The following is a 5,000-nucleotide window of genomic DNA, read 5'->3' as shown; positions in this document are numbered from 1 at the left end:
TGATTGTTATGAAGCTGTTCGTGACAAGATATACTATCTAATCTAACATAAAAGACGAAGGTTGTATTACAACTTAGGTCAACAAGGGTCCTCCAGCCTGAACTGTTGGCACTAGACTGAAATGTCTTCTTTCTCGTAAATTTACTATCATGAGACTGAGAGCTTGAGTGGTATTGCCGAATACAACGCGTCTAACTCAGGTTTCTCGCTCCGTGTCCGCGTCGAGGCGCTCTTGTTGCGCCCGAGCCGATCGATGCCACACTTGAAACAGCTACCTCACACAACCCAGGATGGCATGGTGTGGCTTAATATATATCACGAACTTGACATGCAAGGTCCAAGGCTTCTTCCAATCCCATACAAAGCAGGGTATTGCATGTGTATGTGGAGTAGTCTTTCCGTTTCCTTCTCAGAATCTTGGAGTTTGCAGAAACGGTGTGGATCCCTGTACCGTTCTTGAAGTACTCCGCTTGCGGCGAAATGAAATTTAAAATCGCACGTTTTTGGGGGTTTATGTTGCCGACACTTGCCACGCTGATCTGATGGATAAATGGGTTCTTCTGAAGTTGGTAACAGAGGAAAGTGAATGGTGCGCAGAAACAAATGGTCAGCAGATGGCATCACAATCGTCAAATTTCTTTCTGCTGAAATTCCAATATTTGAAATATTGATTATGCGGGTGCCCTGCTTACGCGAATCCGTCCACCAGGGTGCGCGTACTTGATCGAAAATGAGAATGACTACTAGTTAGGAAGGAAGAAATAATGAAAACAGAGACTGCAGAGGTGGTGTGAGCTCTAAAAATTGAACTGTCATTTACTACTCTATTGAAATATTGAGAAACTGATGTAGAAGGTAAACTATGAGAGAGCGGGAATCAAGCCCCCCAGACAGGATATTCAACAAACATATAATCACTATGATCCAAGTGGTTTTGGTTGACCTTGAGTGTCCCGGCATCACTACCTCCATCCCCGTCCTACTCTGAAGTTGTTTACAGGGCTCACACACATCTCCCTTACTTGCCACTCCATTGGTAGCAACTTTCACTCACCTAATAGTTTACATTCCTTACAAGCAGTAATAATGTTTTACACACTGAAGACAAATCACACGAGGGAATCAGGGCCGGTCCCATAACCGTGTAAGGAGCTGCAAGGAATAGATGACCATATATGAACTAATTCACGTGGCAAGAAAATTCCAGTAGGTTTGTAATTTTGTCTTAAACAGGCCGCTCTCTCTCTCTCTCTCTCTCTCTCTCTCTCTCTCTCTCTCTCTCTCTCTCTCTCTCTCTCTCTCTCTCCTTAGCCAACTTGGAAAATCACTGACCGGAAATTATCACATCATTACTTGCCTCCCCGTATGTTGGTTGTTTCTTTACTAACTAGCCTAGGTATAGAGTTTTCTTTCTACGCGATGAACCCTAAAAATGATCGCCGCACACGCTTCATGTTCATCTTTTCGTCCTCCTTCCTGATGACGCACGGATTCTTTTTGTCAACTTATTGGTCTGTCTATTCGTTGGTTTCCTTTGGTCTGATTTATTTTCTGATAATGATTCTATGGGTGAATGAAGGCGCATTACGACCAAGGTTCTGCAGTCTAATAAACTAATTGAGCTTAATTATAATAGTATAATCACAATTCAAAAGTTAATCTCCAGGTTACATATATGAGGTATGAGTTATTACAACTTGATATCATTAGAACTACCACAAACCAACGCAATAACTGCTACTACTTAGTACGCCATTTTCCTGGTGATTAGACTGGCAAGATATTTGAAGGTTAACAATTACCCTATGATTATAATCATCACCAGACAAGTAATGGTGGAATCTGCACTTGATTTGAGCTTTTCACGCAAATAATGGATACATATCTGAGTCAATATATAAAAGGTTGAATAAATAGTTTGGTTAAGAAATTTACCCCTTTAAAAAGACAAAGAATGAAGGGAACCTAACTGGTCTTTAGAAGGTTGGTTGTGTTATTGATTGATTGACTGATTGGCTGACTGATAGGTTGATTTTCGTACTGCAGATCTTTCGATGGATGGAGGGGGTAAATTAAAGCAACTTCTCAACAAGCTACCAAACTGAAAACTTAATTGTTGTTGACTGACTCTGGCGCCGCGTATCTGAGATGGCTTAACCAACAAGAGGCATACTGATGTGTAAATTGCATTTTCATAAAAAAAAAAAAAATTCATAAAGACAAAATAACAAGCTGGAATTAAGTAACAAACAAGCTGATAAAAGAGTGAACAGGCATGTAATGAAAGATGTGAAATGCCTTTACATAATATGCATAATGTGCACACACAATTATCATAATCAGCAGCAGCCTGTACGATTCAACTACCAATTAGTTGGGGGAGAGCAGAGGGATGTTCAACCACATCACGGTAAGTTAGCTTAGCCTTCGTGGAGTTGTTAGATTGCCAGATCACAACAAGTTTAGCATCTTTCCTTTACTGGGTGAACAGAAGTGACATGAAAACTGGCGGCGCAAGTAGTGCCTGCACTCGACCAGGATACGAACCCAGGATCTCTCGACTGTGACCAGAGTCAGGGAACACCTTACCTGATATGCGATTTCATTTGGAAAATCAACTCTCCTAATTGCACGGCACTGTACACGGTTCTGGCAGTGTCAAGCAGGATAAATCTCAAAACACATTGGCATTAACAATGGCATATCCTCCTTAAAGGGGATTGTCGGTACATAACCTTGTCTCACTGAAAGGATTACAATGCTGAGGTGAAGATTCAGTCTCTCTGCTCCGTTCCTTTTAGTCGCCATAACAGTGAGTAAGAATACGGTTGGCAGTATTCCTGAAGTCCGGCCGCTCAGTTTGCGCCAACTCTTTGTTCTCCGACCCCAGGTACTATAAACAGTGTGCAAACGCTGGATATGGATGTATTCCAATCTTTCATACCATGCCTATTATCAAGTGCTAAATTGCAATCAATAAAAACAATTCCGCTCACATCATATACACATACGATGTTGATAGCAGCAGTGTTCATCACAGCCTGTAAGCAACATACGAAACCCTGTCAAAACGTCAAGCTTCAAATATAATGGGGTTGACCGCCGGGTGTGGGAGCGCGCTGGCGGCTACTGAGCGAACATGTGTGAAGAGCAGGGCAGGGCTTATTATTCATCACTCGTCAAAGAGCGAGGCAGGAGGAGGCAAGCACAGGACTGAGATGACAATTAGAAATAACAGAAGCACGTTACATGCGGATGGTTTTATAACATATCCGAAATCTACATATTAATTACAGCAGTTATAAAAAAAAAAAAAAAATTAAATTAAAAAAATAAAAATAAAATAAAATATACAGGCTTACTATTAGTCTGCCCAAGAAAGGACAGCCGTTTTATCTCCATATATCGTCTAGTATTAATAAGAATAAAGGGTGAATACTGACACCAGTTAAGGTAGTGACAGGTCGGCGCATGCGCAATGACAGTTTCCACAGATTTCATTTATGTCTGACGAGGTTGTTTACCACGTTCATGTACAACACTGACATGGCTGCCAGGCATAATTTTCTAATCCATAAAGCCACATCCCGATCTGATGGCAGGTGTCTGCAACAACGGTGACGTCACACTTGCCTGGAATCGCCGGGATGGAGAACACACACTCAATGTTGGGTAATGGTGGCGCCAACCGCGCTGCTCCCACAAAGACCAACTCAACTGAGAGCCGAGCTGAGAGGGAGAGGTGAGCCGCCCAGCGCCTTGTTGGGGGACGCTCCTCTCCCCAAGTCTGCCAACCTCTCCGCACACACACCTAGCTCGCCTCAGATCTGACAACCTTCCCGTTTCGGCCGCCACACAGCACTACCAACCGACGCGCTGCCCGCTGCTTCACTCACCAAGATTGCCAACCCTACGGTATACATTTTCTAGTCATCACTATTTTTTATGATTGCCAACCTAATTGTCTAAGTTTTCAACATCAAATGATAATATATATATATATATATATATATATATATATATATATATATATATATATATATATATATATATATATATATATATATATATATATATATATATATATATGTATAGAAAAGATGCGTGAATACCACTCAAAAAATAATAAGTAAATAACTAAATAAAATAAAAATAAAACTTCAACAAAAAAGTAGAAATATACAATTTTAAAATGCATAGCAGACCTTAGCAACACAGCAAGATTTAAAATTTATCCAGAAACATTACTGATTTCAACGTTTATCCATTGATTTATTAGCGCGGAGTAATAAAGTACTTTCTCATTATTTTAGTCGATCAGTAGTCAACCTAACAATACAAATCGACCTCACTAAGTTGTACCAACCTCAGCCAGCCTCTAATATGAAAGGCATGATCCGCCTTCCCTTATGCCCTTCCTCATCATCCCACCAGGGCTGCCAACTGTCCCGACGCTGCTTGGCCACTACTTCCTAGCCTCCCTCAACCACCCCAAAAGATTGTGGTCCTTCCCTGTCCCGCTCCACCTCATCAATCTATTCCACCACGCGTACCAACTGTACAACACCTCGCATCAACGTTATTCAATAGCAATCAATGGATCTTGGGTGATTATATTGTTACCAGTAACTGATTTCCTGATTGTAATCTAATACTGATTATTTATGCAGCTTCGCTAGCAATCTATATTTCCTCCGCTTATGATCAACAGTCCCCTCCATGTACCAGTGGACATGACTCATCAATCCGAGGTGTGCAAGGGTGCCAACACTGACAAGCTAACATGGTATAGTAACCTTGATTTCCCATGACTGCCAACCTGAAGGGCGAACACCTATTTTTAAGGCTCCTTGACTCATCCTTCACTCAAACCTGTCTTTTTGAAATTGAACATCAAATACTACAACCATTACTGCTGCTGCTAGAAATATAATAATAATAATAATAATAATAATAATAATAATAATAATAATAATAATAATAATAATAATAATAACATA

General features: G+C 40.7%; 1 protein-coding gene and 1 long non-coding RNA gene across 4 annotated transcripts in view; one reads left to right on the top strand and one right to left on the bottom strand.

Moving 5' to 3' along the window:
- Window positions 1-5,000, bottom strand: part of LOC135115435 (activating transcription factor 7-interacting protein 1-like) — a 25,752-nt gene that overhangs the window by 18,965 nt on the left and 1,787 nt on the right. For 2 of the 3 annotated variants that reach the window (XM_064032223.1, XM_064032227.1), the window contains exon 1: window positions 3,634-3,774. The exons of the other annotated variant lie outside the window; for it this stretch is intronic. The gene's annotated coding sequence lies outside the window, so the exon portion shown is untranslated. Of the gene's footprint in view, window positions 1-3,633; window positions 3,775-5,000 lie in introns of those variants that run through there. 3 annotated transcript variants of the gene reach the window in all.
- The window catches only part of LOC135115438 (uncharacterized), a 2,212-nt gene continuing 986 nt past the window's right edge, over window positions 3,775-5,000 (top strand). The window contains exons 1-3 of the long non-coding RNA XR_010275996.1: window positions 3,775-3,915; window positions 4,435-4,607; window positions 4,712-4,786. This is a non-coding gene — a long non-coding RNA (uncharacterized LOC135115438). The remainder of the gene's footprint in view (window positions 3,916-4,434; window positions 4,608-4,711; window positions 4,787-5,000) is intronic.

This window comes from Scylla paramamosain, chromosome 29, assembly GCF_035594125.1.
Source record: "Scylla paramamosain isolate STU-SP2022 chromosome 29, ASM3559412v1, whole genome shotgun sequence".
Classification (NCBI taxonomy): Eukaryota; Metazoa; Arthropoda; class Malacostraca; order Decapoda; family Portunidae; genus Scylla; species Scylla paramamosain.
Note: the sequence above shows the minus strand (reverse complement) of the source record. Positions and strands in the feature narration are given on the sequence as shown.